This window comes from Paroedura picta, chromosome 10 (genome assembly GCF_049243985.1).
Source record: "Paroedura picta isolate Pp20150507F chromosome 10, Ppicta_v3.0, whole genome shotgun sequence".
Classification (NCBI taxonomy): Eukaryota; Metazoa; Chordata; class Lepidosauria; order Squamata; family Gekkonidae; genus Paroedura; species Paroedura picta.
The window spans coordinates 61,837,211-61,857,762 of NC_135378.1; the positions used below are offsets into that span (position 1 = coordinate 61,837,211).

At 41.4% G+C, this 20,552-nt stretch overlaps 1 long non-coding RNA gene across 1 annotated transcript; it reads right to left on the bottom strand.

Moving 5' to 3' along the window:
- Window positions 1-2,121: 2,121 nt before the first annotated feature.
- On the bottom strand, window positions 2,122-11,994 carry LOC143819817 (uncharacterized). The gene is made up of 3 exons (XR_013225102.1): window positions 11,857-11,994; window positions 6,437-6,552; window positions 2,122-3,049 (listed from the first exon to the last, which is right to left on the bottom strand). It is a non-coding gene; the product is annotated as an uncharacterized LOC143819817 (long non-coding RNA).
- Between the last annotated feature and the right edge of the window lie 8,558 nt (window positions 11,995-20,552).

Here is a 20,552-nt window from a genome sequence, read left to right on the forward strand (position 1 = left end):
ACCAGTTGGTTGTTGAGTTTCACAAAACACTGCTAGTCCAGCAGCATATTTTGCTGACTGTGCCACAGGCTTCATTAACTGAACTGCAAAGCCTTTAATCAGAAAACATTAGGTACTCTGCTAATCACGCAGCACAGCATCCTTTGGTCTCTGGCCTAGAAATGGAACTTGTTGCCTTTTTGTGTGTTGGGCTAATGTACATTTCACATGGTCAAGCTATTGCATCCAATAAGACTTTGGCATGTACTTCTACATGTCTTCATCTGATGGTGGGACAGTTTTTCAATCCTTTTTAGAATACTGTTAAGCAAACTACCCACCATAACACTTATTTGAATTATTGAACAAAACTGTTGTGCATAAATTTATGAAAGCACATTTAGGGCTATTTTCCTTCTGTCCAATCCATTGCAGAGAAAAAATATTTTTATATGGTTCCATTTTCAATATAAAAATGAAAAGTAAACCACAAGATACATGATTCTGACAATTATTTTATGAGAATTGAGCTGTCCTGGTGGTATTGTTGTTTGTTTATTATGTTTTCATAGACTGTTTCATAAACATTTATTTAAATAATTTTTATTCCCAAACTCTTTTTGAAAACACTCTGCAATATAATGTCTAATAATACCTCATGCTGTACTAGCAGTACTACTAGTAGTAGTCATAATAGTAGTAGTAACAGTAGTAGTATGCATCTAAAACAAGGCTCAGTTTTGCAAGTGTAACTGCAATTTTATAGTGCCCAAGTCAGTGAAGATAATAACTCTGACATTTCCTCTTTTGAAAGGGCTGCTTTTTTTTTTCTTTTAAGGGCACTGATTAATACTAAGCATTTTAGAATCCCATTGATTTTAATGAATGACTTAAGTGAATGATTAATTAGAAGAAGAGTTGGTTCTTATATGCCACTTTTCTCTACCCAGAGGAATCTCAAAGCAGCTTGCAGTCTCCTTCCCCTTCCTCTCCCCACAACAGACACCCTGTGAGGAAGGTGAGGCTGAGAGAGCCCTGGTCAGAACAGCTTTATCAGTGCTGTGGCAAGGCCAAGGCAAGGCTGGCTGCATGTGGAGGAGGAGCAGGGAATCAAACCCGGCTCACCAGATTAGAAGTCGGCACTCCTAACCACTACACCAAGCTGGCTCTGTCAGGAATTTCCTGAAATCAACAGAACTTTGGTCTGAATGGTTTGACTAGAGTGTTGTGCCATTTTTCAAAAGTCATCACCAAGGGGCTTTTTGCACGCCTTCAAAATCGCACAATGGTTACTAATTGAAAACGCTATTGATTTGCCATAACGCACGCGTCGCCGACAATCTGCCACACACCTGGAACCAATCTGCAAAAAGCGCTTCCTTGTAGCGCTTTCAGGGAAATCCCCAAAAGTGGATTCACCCTCTGGAAAGCGATACACTCCTGCAACCAATCTGCAACAGTAGCGAAAAAGACCTGTGCGTTAACATTGTTGTGGTTTCTACAAAGTCCCTCCCCCTGGATGTCTTCTCTGATCTTCCGGCAAAGCGATCGCCATTTTTTTTCTCCGAGCGAGCGGGGATAAACGCACCAGCGAGCCTCTTCTGTTTAGAGGCTTCCCTGGCTTCAGTCCTTCCCCTTTAGTCACTAAGCACAAACCACAGAAAAGCCCGTTTGCTGAAATAAAGTCCCTTTATTTTTTACACATTAATTCAGCCGAAAATCGGGCCCGTGAGAGGGGGGGGGTTTCACTCGGAGGAAGCGTGGCAACGATCAAATGACAGCTCAAACACACCAGGCAGCTGGATGGGTCTCTCCGTTGCAACGAATCTACCCAGATTCGTTGCTATGGGTGTGTTTTTTATTTTAAAAAAAACCTTTCTTAAAGGGAAAGGGGCTGTTTGGGAGCATGCTAACGGCTGCCCATTGGCTGCTTGACGGCCAGGGGCGGGACGAGCTTGGCAATAGCGCTTCCTTTCTAGCGATTTCTGCCGAGACCGGAAGCTTGTGGGAAACGCTACAAAACGCAACTGGATTCTTCTACAAAGGCAGGTATGCATAATGACGAATTCCACTACTTTAAATGGCAATTTTTCATTCAGTGACCAATTTGCAACAAAGATCCCGGTGCGTAAAGCCCCCAAGTTTCTACTATACTCATGTATATGTCAAATTAAGCTGTTTAAAGGTATGTCTTTTCCCTCATCTATAACTCTGCATGTGTATATTGTAGAGATATTTATCAACATATGGTCATTTCATCCTTGATTAGCTAATTATGTTAAGATAGTTACAACCTCCACTAAACAATGGGATTTTTCTCAATGTGACTATGGAAAAGTTAGAGCTTATAAAACCATTTGAGTCTCAGTAAATGTCCCAATGTGGTCATTTTGTTGCCTTAACACCATTCCATCCAGTTGGGTGGTAACATCTGGATACCTGGCCTGCTACAATCTGATGGAGTTCTTTAAATAATTACCATCATTATCTCATCCTTTTCTGTTTCCTGTTACTTATAGTGATTTTTTTTTCTACCTAAGCACTGTCAGTTTCCCAAGCCAGTTGCTTCACATTCAAAACAATGAGAGGGTTAACTTGACTGAGTGATTTTATCCTAATTATAAGTCTCTCAGCTACTTCCTGGGTCTAGCCCCAGCAGGAAATGATATGCATGAAAATATATTTTTGCATCTGTCAACTCCCCAAACTACCAGGAATACAAATGTTGCCAATTTACTCCAATTAAAGCTATGCCATGTCATGTGTGCTTAAATGGTCAATCTGTCTTGAGGCAATTATACTTCTATGTAGCCTTCTGTCAGAATTAAACTCAGATGGAATACTTGGGAACAGTCAACATTTGCTAACAATTAGCTACAATCACATCTTTCTTCAGTGTTCAGACGGAGCAAATGATGGTTGGTGGATGCTGATGAATTTGTAGTAGAAGAAACCAGATGGCACAACCACCACATCCACTCATCAATATTACTTTTTCTATGTGACTTTTACTTTTTATACTGGTTGACATTGGGTTTCTGACACCAAGGGTCAAAACATATTCTGCTACCTGTAAAAAAAAAAAACACTAATTAAAGAGGCATATTTGCCAATGGGAAAGGTTTGTTGTATTTCAGGATTTGGTCATAATAACTCAAAAGCAAACTTTATGAATTGCTATATTTCTGTTTTCTGCTAGATAACTGGGTGTGATCCTTGATGCCTGGCTCTCCATGGAGGCAAAGGTCACAAGAGGAATGCAGCAGACCTTTTCCCACCTATGCCAAGACAACTGTTACCATTGGAGTCAGGTCATCTTTGTAATTTGGATGAACAGCATTTGCCCTTAACAGGAAAATGGGGAAGATTGGGGGAGACTATTTAAAGCTGCTGTGCTTTCAAGTAATTTTAACCCAATAGTTGTGATGATAATAACATGATATAAGATGCGCTGAGAGCCCACTGAAGAGGAAGGAAAGATATAAATGAAGTAAATAAATGTGTACACACATGTGGTCAATTCACACATGACAAAGTCCATTTGGCAGCCTGTGCACTCTGCATCACATGTGTGCCAGAAGTCCTGCACTTCCTAGGAACACGTGGGCCTGAATTGGATTGGAACCATAGTAGATCTGGTAAAGGGGCAGCAGCCGTCCTCCCTGTGCTATCTTTCTCACCTGAAACAGCACTGGGAAGTGTCCATCAGGAAACTTACATGATTATTATTTTATTTATTGTATGGCACGTGTGTAGTATAGCCAGGAGATGCTAAGATTGTCTGGTTACCAGGCAAGAGATGTTCATAGGTGGTTTGCCATTATCTACCTCTGCATCATGACCCTGGCATTCATTGGAGGTCACCCTTTCAAGTGCTAGCCAGGACTGACGCTGCTTAGCTTCCGAGAGCTGACAGGATCGGGCTTGCTTGGGCTATCCAGGTCAGTGAATGACAGATACATAAGTTTCCCAAATGAGCAAATATCAGCCCCCAGGGCCATTTCAGGCTGCAAAAATATTGTGAGGAAGGCCATATGAATTGGGATCCCAATCTGTATCAAGGGTTGCAAGGTCTGGATTGGGAAAATACCTGGACACTTTGGGGGTGGAGTTGGAAATGGGTGGGATTTGGAGTGGGGTGGGGTGGGGGACAGTGGAGTATAATGTTATGTAATCCACTCTCCAAAACAGCCATTTTTCTCCTGAGAAACTGATTTCTTTAATCTGTAGATGAGGTGTAATTCCAGGGGATTCACAGGTCCTACCTGTGAATTGGCATCCCTATCTGTATCAGATTTGTCCATGTCGGGGAAGTATGGAACTTCCAGCATATATGTAATTCAAAGTCGTTGTGTGAATTGGCCCAGATTTATCCCAAAGCAGAAGCAGGGGACCTGTTTTTGATCAAAACCAGACAGCACAGGCAAGTGGAGCTGAATCCTACCTGAGCTCACTGTGCTACATCACTTTCAGTATTTATCTTGTAGTTCAAATTATTTCCTGCATCAGTGTTGGGCTAGAAGAAAAGTGCTAAAAGACACAGCAATGAAAAAGGCAGAGAGGCCTATTCTGCACAGTGGCAGCCACACAAGGCTGCCACCGTGTGTAGCTGCATGTTTGCAGCTTTCGCAGCGGGGGACACATTTCAACAGGGCACCTTGTCCTCCACTGAAATGTGTCCTCCTGGGGGACGCAGCTGTGGTGGAGAAGTTCCACCATATGGGGGTGGGGGGTCAGCATGGGTGTTTTATTTTGCAGGAAGGTGATATTGCATTGGAATGTGATCCCACCTTCCTGCAAAAAAGTTTTAAAGACCTGGTCTATCCTGCAAAACCACAAAGTGGACTGGGGCAATTTTCCCCCCTCCCAGCCTCCATAGGGCTTGTTGCGAGACAGGCCCCATTGGCACCCAAAGCAGGCAAAGGGAATGCAGATTCTCCTGCATTCCCTTAGCCCAGGGGAATGAAGGCCTGGTCCGTGGCAGGTCCTGGAGGGGACCAGAATGGTGGCAACATCATGTGGACATGCAGATTAGTCCCGCATCCATGCTGACATCGCCCTGGCCTTTTCCACCTGTGTGGAATCGGCCAGAAGGGAGGGTTTTTGTCCCACCACCACTGGAAGCTCCATTCTCATTAATAAATAGAGGGCACTCCCCATTTTAGATGTGAATGATCATATTGTTTGGACTTTGTTGCCCTTAAATCACATCATGTATGAACAGATTAGACCATTTCAAAGCAATGGCAAGAAATGGTAGCTACAGTGCTTTGTTGTTTTCTGACACCCCTGAGTCATATGTGTTAGAGAAAGGTGCTCAGTGTTTTCAGCAGAAGAATCTGGAAGGCCGTTCAATGCTATCAGGCCTTTTTGTTCCAACTATTGGAGTTTCTTAACTTTGCTTTAAGTGCCACATAAATGTTTTCCGTTCATTCAATAGCTATATTACTGGAGGTTCCAGTCAGTTGTTTTCCTACAAAACTCTGCTTCACTCTTGGTTAATGTTTGCCCAGAAATATGTAATTGCGGACTTCCTCCTCATAAACCGTTCCAGAGTGCAGGCTGCCGTCCTCCCATGCTATTATTATCTTTGTGCCTCCCGGCTAGTGCAGGGTGTGCTCTCACAGTCAGATGAGAGATAACCCTTTAATTTCCAGGCCCCAAAGCTTTCTCCCTACTTCCTATCTACTCCAGCTACAACTCAAGTAGCTGAACTGCAAAGATTACTAATGCATTTTTTAAATCACTGGAACAAAGGATATAAATAGTTTTAAACCAAAGCTAATATTGTCCCCATATATAGAACACAGACAACTCATTCTTATGGTTCTACCTTCCCTTGCCAGAGTATTTATGCATGACTTTATCCTTCTGCAAATGGTTCACTTCAACAGGTGTCTTAACTCCAGTATGCAGATTTACCACACACAAAGACCTGTAAGGCATTGTTTTTTTTTGTTTTTAAGTTCTACCCTCCAGGAGCTTCTGCCAATCACATTCAAACAGTGAACGGGAATGTTGAAGAGAAAAAATAAGGAGTTTAGCGGTTTTACCACTGACTAATGAATGGAGGGAGTTGAGGGTTGCTGGTTTCCAGTGGGAGAAGCATTAGGAGGTCTGCTGATTAGGCAGAGTGTCCATTAGGAACTTAAGGTACTTTGAAGATCCATAGGGTTTGGGTGCTTTGGTTGTCAGGTCCCCCCTTGCCATTGGAAGGGGATGAACATTGGGTTACAAATCCAGATTTGGAATCTCCTGGAAATTTGGGGACACAGCCTGGGGAGACAGAAACCTTGGTGGGGTACAATGTTATAAAATGCACCCTCCAACGCATCCATTTTCTCCAAGGGACCAGATCCCTCTAATCTAGAGATGAACTGTAATTTGTGGGGATTCCCAGGTCCCACCTGGAAACTGACATCCCTAAAATATGCTGTTACTATGAAAAGTTAAATACCTTCCTGTTCCATGTTATAAATATGAATCAGTCGAACAAGAAACCTGTTTTGTAACTGTTATGGCTCTCTCAAGCCCCAGCTCTCCAGTAACTTTCTTACTGTGTCATTTACAGGGCTGGAGAAAAGAGAACAAAGAAACAATCAGCGCCTACAGACCACTGAAATAAACCTTTAATTATTTTTATCAAGTATACTGTGTGGTTCCATTAAGCTGATAATCCCCTCATAATAGGCCATGTAAATATTGGATAGTACCCTAGAGTACATTCATTGCCCTTATTGAGGACTAGATGACTAAGCGGATGCAAAAGCCTCAATTATAAAATTGAAAGTATTTTTGATATGGAAACATCGATTGGCACGGCCCCTCAAATGGATGTGACTACGAAGATGATGTCCTACCCCAGGCAGCGCACCAATAGATGGAGGACGTGTGTGGCCTCAGATGATGAGTGGTGGCAGTCGGTGAGGCCCAGAGCTGAGTTCGATTCACCACGCTGCCACCGCCTGTCCTCTGAGGCTGCCCACACCTTCAGGAAAGTGCAGGCAGCCTTGAAAAACAAGCGGTGGATGCGGGTGAGTCCCAGAGCCAATCCCCATTTGCTGCACTGCCACTGCCTGTCCTCTGAGGCTGCCTACCCTCAGCCAGTTCGCTGAGAGCAGTGGGATATAAATTCAAAAATAAATAAATAAAACTACATGTAAATACCAGATGAAATCATGAAATTATTTTCAGTAAGATGTTACAGTGCGATGCAGCAGCAGCCAGACCATATCAGGCTAAAGGGCTAGGTCCCAAATTCATAGTTTAAGTGTCTCTTTGGCCCTCTGAAAACCTATCTGTAACAGGGTTGAAGGGGAGAAATCATATTCTTGCCATTTTTCTTCAACAGTTCTCAGCCAAATTGAATGACTGTTAACTCAAAGAATTGGGGGGGGGGGGAGTCCCTGGGGGTGACAGTTTTAACCAGTAAGTGGTTGTTTGAACACACATGCATGCCTACCTCCCGCTTGGGGAGAGCATTTAGTCTATATTCAAGGGGCTCCAAATACTGACTGCAGAAACTTGGATTGTTCTGCTTCCAGGGGGGGGGGGAATCTTTGCAAAGACAGAGCTGGGAGCCATACATTAATTGAGGAATCACCTTTTCCTGGAAAAGAGAATGCTGCAAACAAGTTATGTTTACCATCATAAACAGCATCTTGTTAGTCATGCATGCAATGTAATCAGTAATACATTCAGCATTATGGATAGACTTTAACTAATTACTAAGGGAACTGTAATGAAGGTGAAAAAACCAATAGGACAAAATGCCACAGAATGCAAAACAAAGGCCAAAAACCAAACAGCTTGTCTCTGAACCGCTCCATCACCACCCCTGCCAAGGACAGACAGACTGGGGCTGATGCACCAAACACAGGGTTTTCATTCAGCTGCTTCTGATCCAATCCATGAGCGTGATATTGCAGGAAGAGGACTGGCCAAGATTGACAGTAAGATCGGCTTCCCGTCCTTAAAAACCCTGCTTTATCAGACCAGTGTACATCTAGTCCAGAACCCTCTCTCACACAGTGGTAAACCAGCACATATCCATCCTGCCTTCTTTGGACAAATGCCTTTCTATTTGATCTTTTTCTGACCTCTGACGTCACTCTTCCTTGGAAATCTGCTCCCATGTTCTGATCAAAAAAGGGCTGACATCTCAAAAGTATCAAAGTCCAGTTGTCAGGTTGCGAGAGAGCTATATAACTGTCTTCCTTTCTTGACATTCCAAATGTCTCCCTGTACCTGCTTTGCCACACTAACTGTATTTCTTGGGGTACAAAACACACTGGCTTTATTCTGCAGAGTCTGTATCCACTTCCTTGGCATGCCAGTGGCAGCCTTCTGTGTCCACTATGCAGCTCTGTAGCCATGACTGGAATGTCAAATACTTCCCCATGCCCACTTTGCAAAGCTATCTGCTGTTTTTGGGAATCAAAATTCTTTCACTTGTAACTTTGCCAGCTTCTTTTGACTGTAAAATGCTTCCCCCATGCATGCTCTGTAACACTGTCTGACTCTGCCCACACTACCTTGTGATAATGATAGCTTCTTATAAAAGTAAGGCCTTTTATAATTTGGCGGAGAGTTGAGTGACATCCCTTAGAATTTAATCCCTATGGTAAATGGCAGGAAGGGTGTTTTATCTTTGCCTATTAAATTGGCAATGTTCCTCATATCTTCCTTAAGTTTTTCAGGGAGGATTTGTTTGATAAAGAGCACACAAAAAATACAGCTTTTTACTGAAAACAGTGGGAAAACTAAAAAGAATGATACAACAACGATGCAAAAATGTGTTGCTGTTGCTCAAGCCAATCAAAAAGTCCTGTTTACTTTGATGAGAAACCATAACATGTTTTAGGTAGCACAGCAACAAAAACTGGATAAATGCTACTAGAATTAGACAAAAGCACTTAGCAGCCGTTACAAAGCATGATGTAATACTCCTTTAAAGATAAGTCCTAAGTTTTCCCCAGCAAGCTGTTCCACTACTAGACCTTTCCTTTCAAATACCTGTTGAAATCAGTCCATAAAAATCATATTAAAGGATTAGGCATCAAACACTGCTGTGTTGATGTGCATAAGAAATTCTTCACTCAGGAGATTGTTGACCTTACATTCCTAAGAGGATCTTTTGCCCTATAGTAAAGTGTTCAGCTGTCAACAGTAATTTTTAGCTTCATGTGTCTATTGACCAAAGACACAATCCACATGGAATATCTTCATAAACACACGGTAGGTAGGTAGGTAGGTAGGTAGGTAGGTAGGTAGGTAGGTAGGTAGGTAGGTAGGTGCGCCATACAATTAAAGTTTGAATTCCAATAAGGGTGACAGTGACAATTAATTGGCTCATGCCAAGGAAATTTCCTGTACCTATACAGGAAACAGGATGATTTTTTAAGATAACACTTTCTCACACAATTTGTATGTATTTGCTAATAATAAGTACTATATAATTATTCAGCAATGACCTTTTGACTAACAAATAGCATCCTAACAACAAAGACATTGCAAGTAGCCATCAACAGGTGCCATTCACTAATCTGTACACTTAAATCATGATAAACGTTGAGGTTTTCTAACATGCTGGAAAAAGATGCCTTATCAGCTCAGTAGTTCAAAAAAAAAGTTGCACCTCAGGCCTTCAGGTTTCCTGAGGTGATAATCCTGTATCGCAGCAGTACCGCTTCGGACTCCAGACTCATATGACAGAATGTTCATTCAGCCACACTCCCTGAACACAGAAAACTTAATGTTCAGTAGAATGCTGACAAGACTGCTTTGCATGTGGAAGGATTGTTTTAAAATGTAGAAACAATGTGAGTTTACAGAGGAACCTGGTAAAAGTACAACCCAAAGTTTCCTGTTACAACCAAACTAGACTTGCTGGAAACAACCTTGTGTTTTTATTAACATGTCTTCCTTTTTCACATTGAAAGCAGGGAATGCTGGAGAGTGTTTTAAATGACAAGAGATCGTGGGTTAAGTAATATAAAGCTCAACCTCTTCTACCTTAGCATCCTGCCTTGGTTTTGGAAATGAACTGAACAGCTGACCACAGAAAGGCAAGGAAGGGAAGGGGGAACTTTCCTTTTCCACATAAGCAAACCTGCTTTATACATGAATGAAGCAGGCCTGTGAAGAATACTCATGCTTGCCCCCTGAGGCATACGTGCCTATCCTGTGATCATTAATATAATTGGCTTCTATTTTTTAATCATCTACAATTATATAATTTTTCTTTGTAGTTAGAGCTCTGTAAAAAACTATTTTTGCTCATAAATGTTAGTTGTACCACATTCTAAGAGAGTGTCTAACATCTTATTAGGATGCACACATGCCCCCTTAGTCGGCACAGTGCTTGCTTGCTTGCTTTTTTGTTCAGATGTTTTAAATCCAGTTTTCTACTCAATAGTACTCATGAAGTGGCTCACATATTAAAATATAAGCCCTGAACTGTTGAAATCATTAAAATCATGAACTGCTGAAATCATAAAACAGCTAAGAGGATGGCTGTAGACATCAAATATAAATTATAGATCAACATCTTGTTATAATCCAAATATAATAGGTGGAAGGACTCATCAGAGCCGCCATTTGATCCCGCATGATGTTACTCGTGCTGCGGGCGGCTGTGCTAGCAGTGTGGTAGGTGGGGCTTCAGCATCCATTTAAGACGCTGTCTGCTCGCTTCCTGCCTCTTTGCCTCTTTGCCTCTTTCTTTCATTTCCCAGCAGGGACTATTGACGTACTCCTTTGGGGGTTTGGATTCTGTAGCGCAGTCAGTGGACTGCATAGGTCAGGCTCATGCTGATCCTGCGCCAACCGTCCGATGGGAGGATTTTGAATAAAGCTGTGGCCATTTTTATAAGCCAAAACATTGAGTCACGTGTTTCTTCCCACCAGAACTGGCCTTCTACCAGCCAAAACCAAATTGAGACAAGGTTCTTTGAAAAAAAATGCCTTACAGAAATGTTTTCTCAGCCAGGATGGGGAATGGATTCTACCAGTCTTCTTGCTAATACATTTATAATCAGTCATATGCCAATGGCTGCATCTCTTTCAAATTGCTGAAAGGAAGGATGAGGGCACAGTTCCCTGACAGCTACATCCCTGTCACTGAAGAACAAAGATGGTGAGAGAGGAAGGATAAGGACAGAAGCTGGGGGGATGGGGTTAAGTTTGGAAAGACAGGCTGACGTCTACTCATGACTGAGTAAGCTTAAAAGGGAGGGGGTGCCTTTTCCTAACATAAATCCTGTGGAACAGTTGACAAACAGGTAGCCCGCTGCAGCCAAAATATGACAATTAACAAAGTGCCTTAAAGATGAGAGCTGTATCTGTGCTCTGATTGGATAGTTTGAGTGCAAACATCTGTTTCAGGGCCTAGGTTTTGTTACAGTTGGCTGATGGGGACAGTTGGTAAGTTGGAACAGGAACAGCAGTTCTGTGGAAAACCTTGTACATAAATGCTTGTTATTGTTATAGCAGTTTGTTTGATTCTTAGTGCCTCACACTGCCCACATAAGAATACTCTTTGCTGCTTGCACCATGAGTTGCAATACACCCTGTTCTGTAAAACAAGCAACTATTTTCACTTTTAAGCTGTAGGGAAGCATGATCAAGCCATATGAGGTAATTTAGCTTTTAAACGAGTTCAGTCTTGCTCAAGTTCTACCAGGCTGTGTTTATGGACTTTTGTAAAGTGTAAGCATCAAAGGCAGCCCCACTTAGGTCCTCAGGCTGGACTTGTACCATAAGAGGGAGTGAGATATGTGGTAATAGTCTATTCCTTAATTCAGACAAGAGCATGTTATATTCTCCCATCCCCCAATCACCAGCTAAATTACAAGGATGTACCTGTCATGAACTTACCTCACAGCTTTATACAAGTAATGTTTATTCAAGTTCTGTACTCCAAACGGAAGTAACATTGACAGATCTCATAACATTAAGATTCAACTGCTGAAGCCCTCGGAAAACAAAACATAACGTGAATGGTTATTGCTGTTATTCCTTTCATTATTAGCTAATTGCTTTATCAATACAATCATCTAACTAAATATGTTTTCTCTAATGGGAGGAGCAGGATATTCATATTTCATTTTTTATTAAGTGTATAATTTAGACAAACATTTCCACATATTTAAATCTCACTTGCTTAAAAGATATTAACTTTGACTGGAGTGTAGTTGATAGTCTGCTTTTGTTTACTCTCTTAAATCTCATTGGTCAGAATGAGCAAAGTATTCTTTACTGGATTGTGGTTCGGCTCACCAGCTGGCAGAGAAGCCAAGGTTTTGTTACCACAGGAGGTTGTGGTTTTGACAAATTGTACAGTCAGCCTCTGCAGAATTATTCACATACTTGATAAAATATTCACAAGCCAGGTTGTGGGTTTCCCTCCAAATTCCTCTGTTCCTACTAGTCAGTGTTCAAATTGGGGCTCTTCCATAAAATGTAATATTATAGGTTGCACTTGAATATCCCGTGGGCAGTGAAAATTTGCTTTTTCTTCGTGCTACAGTAACAGTATTGGCAAAGATCAAATAAGTTTCCAGAACAGATTTTGCTTAATCCCCATTTGTCCGTCTGATGTGCTGACTTTGGTATGTGGCTGATGTCATATATCACAGAATAAAACTTCTGTGCCTTGAATACCTTTTCCTCCTGTCCAACATTACTGCTTGCAGTAATGCTCAAATTAAGGGAAGAAAGGAGAGCCTCTTAATAAAGTTCATGAATCTCACCTCTGACTTCCCTCAATGTTAGACTATTACTGATTTTTAAAGACATCCATAGTTCCATTCCTGTTTACCTATAACAGTGGTTCTCAACCTGGGGGTTGGGATCCCTTTGGGGGTCAAACGACCCTTTCACAGGGGTTGCGGCAGGGCAAGCAGTTTGGCCGGGGGGGCACCATCCACACAACAGCCTTGCAGGGTAGATCGAGAGAGTGTTCATTTGTCTGGAGCAGCAGAAAAGAGTGAGATCGGCATGGTGCGACAGAACTGAACTTAGTAACCCTGGGGAAAAACCAAGTTATATACAATCATGAACAATGGATCTTCATGCCATTGGCCAGTTTTGGTTTAATTTCTGTGAAAGAACACTTGTATAATTTTATGGCTGGGGGTCACCACAATATGAGGAACTGTATTAAAGGGTCGCGGCATTAGGAAGGTTGAGAACCACTGACCTATAGCAATAACCATCCTTTCCCCTTGTTCTCAAAATGCTTGTAAACAGCATTTAGTCAACAGATTATTATTGTTATAGTTATATCCCACAATTCACTTGTTGGCTCAGTAAGGGTAACATTAAAGTTAAAACAATGGGCAACATAAATACACAAACATGGCAGCACTGTGAAGAGGCAGTCCTGAGGAATGATGGTTGTAGGAGCGGGAGCATCAGTGACTAGAAGGGCCAGCTTAAAGGTAAGAAGGAGAAAAAGGACATGATTGATAGTGCCAGTAGGAGCAGTAAGAGAAATGAGGGTGATGTAAGATATAACAGGCCCAGTATTTGCCCAGGGAATACCACCCTGGTTTACAGCTCAGTTGTGAGAGTTTTTACCTCAATAATCCAACTCCTGTCCTTGCTAATAGGCTAATAGGACCCTTGGAAAAAAGTTAAGAGTAAATAATAAAATGTGGCCATGCTGGTAAAGTGTTAACTCTGTTGATCTTTATTCACCTAACTGTTAGTAACAGTGAATCAATAAAATTGTTTGCTGGTTGCATAAGAACAGGCACACATTGTTTGTACAGGGAAATAATCAACACGAATTGCGTCCAAGTATGGGACTTATAAAGGCACAAGACAGGATGTGAAGAGAGAGCCTGGAGGCGGCGGGGGGGGGGGGGGGAGAAAACCTCAGTGACTCTGGAGGTAGCACAAGTTTTCCAACTCACACAGTCCCTCAGCAACCTTCATTCACATCTTGAGAAATGACAGAAATCAGGAAATATTACTTTGGGTTGCGTGCTTCTGTCCTGGCATATCAAAAGCTCAGAGTAATACAAGCAAATTACTGGAAACTGCACATTGAACTTAGCCACTGGCAAGGATCCCAGTCAAACAGAAATGTAAAAGTTCTTTTCCTCCACAGGGCCTCCTGTATGGGGGTGTCCCTACAGACCTATAGCTGGTTGCAACAGGTTGGAGTGCGGTCTTGCGCCAGAAAAACAAGCCCTGACCAGTATTATTTCCTATTGCTGTCTTGTTTATGAAATACTTTTTTTTTTTTTGGCACAGCATGTCTGGCTTTGTTGCAAGTAGGCTGCAGGATCAAGTTGAGGAAAATCTGGCATCATCTGCACAAATTTGCCACTTGTTTTCTTCCAAGGATTTTGACAAGCACTTAAAATTCCCAATCAGCAGCAACAGCATTAGAGAGATAAAAGTATTTAAACAAGAATTAGAAGTGGCCAGCTCAGTTGCTAGGCAAAGGTTCTGGATTCTCAAAGAACAGCCTAGTAATTACCTTGTAAATCCTGACAATATTTCTGCCATTAAAGAAAAAAACATTTCTCACCTATGTTTACTATGTGTTTTTTTAAAAAACAAAACAAACAAAACAAAATATGTAGAAACAATAAAGTAATATTAACATGCCATAGAGCACAAAGTGAGCGTGGAAAGGTATGTACATTTCCCACTTCCAGATGAGAAATGATCAAAAGGTTGGCCTCTTTACAAGTTATGTTATTATGTTTCTGTCTAAGAAAACCCAATTTGCACAAGCAAATAAACTGCCTTTTTATAAAACTAAGAGGTCAGTGTGAATCAGATAAACTCTAAGTCAGACAGCTGAGGAAACAAACTCGTAGTTAAGTTGCAACACAGGTTAACTTAGAAGGAAGCAGTAAATCCCTATGGATCTATTCCACAGTTGGAATGGAAGGAAGGAAGAGAAAAGGATTGCTACATTCAAATACAAAGGCAAACAGTTCACACCACATGCTTTGGTGAGTTTCATTGTTCAAGGGGAAAAAGAGCCAAATGCTTTAACACAAGCAAGAATGGATTCAAATGGGTAGCTGTGTTGGTCTGAAGTAGCACAACAAAATCCTGTAGCACCTTTAAGCTACTGGACAAGCAAGACTAGTATAGGAGATTTCTCTTTGATACTACATACAAGAAAATATAATGTGTTTATTCTTCAAGCTAGTGTTTTCTGTTGCACTAGTTTAGCCATGTTAGGTGCAAAGTTGTGTCCGACTCATAGCGACCCCATGGGCATTGATCCTCCAGGCCTTCCTGTCCTCTACCATTCCCCGGAGTCCATTTAAGTTTGCACCTACTGCTTCAGTGACTCCATCCAGCCACCTCATTCTCTGTCGTCCCCTTCTTCTTTTGCTCTCAATCGCTCCCAGCATTAGGCTCTTCTTCAGGGAGTCCTTCCTTCTCATGAGGTGGCCAAAGTTTTTTAGTTTCATCTTCAGGATCTGGCCTTCTAAGGAGCAGTCCGGGCTGATCTCCTCTAGGACTGACCGGTTTGTTCGCCTTGCAATCCAAAGGACTCGCAAGAGTCTTCTCCAGCACCAGAGTTCAAAAGCCTCAATTCTTTGACGCTCAGCCTTCCTTATGGTCCAACTTTCACAGCCATACATTGCAACTGGGAAGACCATAGCCTTGACTAGACGCAATTTTGTTGGCAGGGTGATGTCTCTGCTTTTTAGGATGCTGTCTAGATTTGCCATAGCTTTCCTCCCCAGGAGCAAGCATCTTTTAATTTCTTTGCTGCAGTACCCATCTGCAGTGATCTTGGAGCCCAGGGATATAAAATTTGTCACTACCTCCATTTCTTCCCCATCTATTTGCCAGGAATTGAGAGGGCCACATGCCATGATCTTAGTTTTCTTGATGTTGAGTTTCAAGCCAACTTTTGCAGTCTCCTCCTTTACCCGTATCAAAAGGCTCTTTAGTTCCTCTTCGCTTTCTGCCATTAGAGTGGCATCATCTGCATATCTGAGGTTGTTGATATTTCTCCCAGCAATCTAAATCCCAGTTTGTGACTCATCTAATCCCGCCTTTCTCATACAAGTTAAATAGGCAAGGCAACAGTATACAGCCATATACTGTATACCAGTGGTCCCCAACCCCCAGTCCGGGGACCGGGACCAGTTTGTGGATCAATCAGTACTGGGCTGCAGCTCCTCCTCATCCTCCTCTCTGGCTGCTGCCTCAGGGGCTGCCCTGTCACTCTGCCGCCTGCTCACCTTTGGTGCTCTTCGGCGGCCTCCATGGCTGGGGCTCCCCCTGGGCATGGCACTGCACAGCTGCTGCTGGCAGCGCCCCCCAGCGGACGGCGGGAAGTTAGGGGCACTGGCGGGAAAGCAAGCGGAGCAGCGGTGGCAGCAGCAGCATCCCTTGGCAAAAGACTACCCCCCCCCCCGGGCCTCGGTAAAATTGTCAAGCATTGACCGGTCCCCGGTGATAAAAAGGTTGGGGACCACTGCTGTATACTGTTTAGCCATAGGCAGCTGCATTATATATTAGTCTGTATATTAGTGACCACTTGGGTTTTGTATGGGAATATTACTGTTTTATGGGATTTTAAATCTATGTCAACTGCCATGAGCCTGTTAATTCCGGGAGTGAAAATAAATAACATAAATAAGTGAGAAAAAGTAAAAGCTGAGAAAGTGAAGCAAAGTTCATAGCTATAATGCACATTAACATTTTCACACTATTTATTTGGCCATCTATCTACTCACAATATTCTCCGTCATTTTGTCCCAATCTCTGCGATGATCAGAACCGTGTTTCAGCTCACTATTCATTTTCCCACACTCAGTTTCTACATGTGTAAGCAGTATCACTTGTCAGAGTTGTGATTGTTTTAAGGACAAGTACTGCAAAAGATTAATCACATTTGCAGTACACTGACATTAGTTCAAGCTAAAGAATCCTTTCCAGATGGCACCTTGTTCTTTTTGGTTTAATAAATGCTTGTTACTATTATGAATATATATGCTTCTACTATAACCAATGTTACATTTGTTTTACCGCCCCAAGACAGGTAGACCGAGATGATGATGTTATCCGTTCAGTCATGTCCAACCCTCGCCGATTCTATAAGAAAGTTTTCTCCATTCATCACTGTCAATGACTGCTTCTTTCAGTTGGTTCATGGTCATCCCTGTATCAGCTTTGATCGTGTCGAGCTAGCAGATCCTTTGGCGAGATATAAACTTATAAATAAATACATTATCAATCTGTATCAAGAGATGTAGACACCTTTTCTCAAGTTAGCACTTTAAGGTGCCACAATTGTATTTTAACAGCATTCAAGTTATAGTATTTTAATGCTGCACTTAATTAGTGCTATAATCGCTACTAGATAACCTGGAAGTACTCCAGTCGATACCTGGAAGTAAGTGTGCAAATGGCAAAGACACCAAATAGTGTTTAAAAATAGGAGTGACAGATATATTGTTGAAACATATTGGGGGTGGAATGGATTCCCGTCCACCAAAGTGCACATTTGGTAAACTGAAAGCCTCCGGAGTCATTTACAGAGCCACCCAAAGTTCCCAGGGACCAGTCCTACTGTATCAGACCATCTAGCCCACAATCCTGTCTCACACAGCAGCCAACCTGTAGCCCTGAGGGGCAAATAAACGTGGCATAGAGAACAAGGTCTTCCCCCAAGGTCTTGCCTCCTCCTAGCACTGGTTCCAGTGGTTTACTGCCTCTTAATATGGAAATTCCCTTTAGTCACCATGGCTAGCGGCCCAGTAGACCTACCCACCATGATTCCAATTCTATCTCAAAGCTATTTATGCTTGTGGCCATCCCTGTGTACACTTGTGAATTCCAGAGTGCAATGATTCACTTACTAAAGCAGTATTTCCTTTTACCTGTCGTGAAAAACGTCAAATGGGTAATAGAAACAGTAATAACATTCAGGCTTTGTCTCCATCCACTTTGCATGCCATTATAAAACCAGAGATTAGATAACATGTGCCTCATGTCACTACTAGCTCCAAAGATTAGATTCAGAAAAGAAGTAGCAATGTCTACAGTGTTTCTTTGTGTCACGCATGTCTGGAAAGCAAGAGGCATGCCACAGCTGGCCTTGGCACGCAGCATTTTAAAATGTGGCTCCTTCGTCTGCTGTTGGTTACACCAAGCAGCAACATTTCTGCTAGCAACTTTTACGTTTTGTCTGTGCAGTTTTCAAGTGAAAGTCTTCCTTTCTACGAACTGCCGTATGATGCACATTTAAGGGGAAGCCTGGAACTCACATCTCACTTTTTAAAGCACAGTTCTATACACACTGGTAAGTACCTGGCATGTTTACAACCTACAATTTGCAATAAATTGTTGCATATCCGTGTTAGAACAAACAGAGAAGGGGGGGACCAGAGGGACAAGAACTTGAAAAGAATATACAATTTTTGTTGATCTTCTTTCTTGCATATTTCTTGCACTACCTTGAGGAGTTCAAAGATTTTCCATGCCAATAGCGTTTGGCAATTATAATCACACAGTAAAATACCTAAGGTTAATGAGTAACCTCAAAAGGAAGTTACTTCACATAATGACAGCAATTTCTCTGAACTAAATGTTAATAATAAGGCCTGTAATACGGTGAGAAGGAAATGGTGGCAATTGGCAAATGAAACCCTGTTGCTTAGTTACAAGGCCTTGAGGTATGAGCTAGTTTTTTTTAAAAAGAAGCAGGAAAAAATTTCTAGCTTAAACTGATTGTGGAAGGTACATATTTTATAACTCTAGCAACTGTCCTTAAATAGGGAGTTGTCTTAGTTTTATTAACAACCATTCCAAGAAAGAAAATAATTAACAGTATTTTTTAAAAACTTAGTTTTCTACAATCAGTAAAATGAGGAAAGAAGGAAAGAAAAGGCAAAGATGACCTTATAGTCATTAAAAGACTTTCTCCATGCAGTCCTTTAATTTTAACAGCACTATAATTGAACAATAATGCAATCAGTTGGTTTTATACTCTTTTCAAATAGTCGAGGAAGAATTATGCCACCACCTGAGATTCAGGAGAGTTTCAGGAGGCTGTCTCACTGACTCAGACATAATGGCCTCAGGACAGGATAAATGTATACTTGAGAAGAAGCCACACCTCCTGGGGGAACAGTGTGTTTTTTAACCCTAGCAGCTACTTTCTATTGACACCATGTCTGAACTACCATATCAAGGGGTCTGAATCCTATCAAGAATTTGCAGTCTGTTAAAATCCACTTTTCTACTGCACTACTAGAACATCACACGGACATAGGAAGTTGTTTTGAGTGCATCATCCTCACATGTGAAAGGCTAAGCACTGTGTAACATTGCTTTTAGAAACTTTTTGTTTAGACTACCATTTGATGATAGGTTTAAGTTGATAGGGGAAGGGGAAAGGAACAGAAATAAAGAATGAATGTATGTGGTCTTGATACCAGAAAGAGAATTGATATTTTATTCCCATCGAGCAATCTTAAGCCTTGATTACAGATATTGGGGGGGGGGGGAGAAAAATTGAAATAAGTTTTTACCTCCTTGTTCTTTTTCTTCTGTTTTTAGCTAAATAAAATGTAAATGGTTTGTTCCTGAGAAGCTGATTTTTTAATGTGTCGTGTCCTTTCTTTATAGTTTCTTATTTGTTAACTCAACCTCTATTGCTTTTTTCACAATGAAGATAATCATTCCCTTCACGATCATGGCATCTTCCCTGCCAGATAGGTCAGCCCCTTTCTTGCATAGTTGCCTCTTTCTGTACTTTTACTTGCTCCATTATATCCTTTGGGGAGGGATCTAGAAACTGTATAGTAGAATTATACACAATATTTCCAAAGTGGTAGTCAAACCAAATGTTCGTAGAAGCATTTTAATATTTGTTTATTATAATCTCTTTTCTAACGAATGTCTCAATGTGAGTTTTTTTTCTTTCTCACTGCTAAGGAGATACATTTTTAATAGATTTTTTTCTGTAATATTGTGCCTGCAGAAAGAATTAATATTTCATGTGAAGGTGAGTTTATAGGAAATCTGAAAATATTAAATTATCAGAAGACCACAGGAAGTTTGTTTCTCTGGAACAAAAACAAAATGATGTCCTCAGGATGAATGTGCAGTAGATTCATTTCAAGTAATGCAGATTTCAGCAGATTACCTTGCAGTGCACAAAACTTTTTAAACCTTGAAGAAAACTGGAGTCAGTGATATGGAATGGAAGATTTTAGAGAAAATAGTGCATTGTGTCAATGTTGCACTAATGCATTTCCACGGGACACCTTGATTCACTGTCATGTAAGTGAGATCATGGTTGCTACATATCTGGAGACATAAAGCCTAAAGACAGCATGAGTGTAAATATAGTTTACATTAAGAACTACATATTTAAAAGTATTAAGTAAGTACAGGTGTTTTGTGGTTGCTACTTGCTGATCTGGCAGCAGTTGTTAGTCATTTGATCAGAAAGCCCATCTGCAAAGATCTAAAAGATAAAAGCTTTGTCTGGCCTTTATATTTGTCTGGCTCCTCTTCACTCATTCTTGTGAACTGACAAAGCCTCCAAGTAGTTAGAGAAATCTATCCAAGCC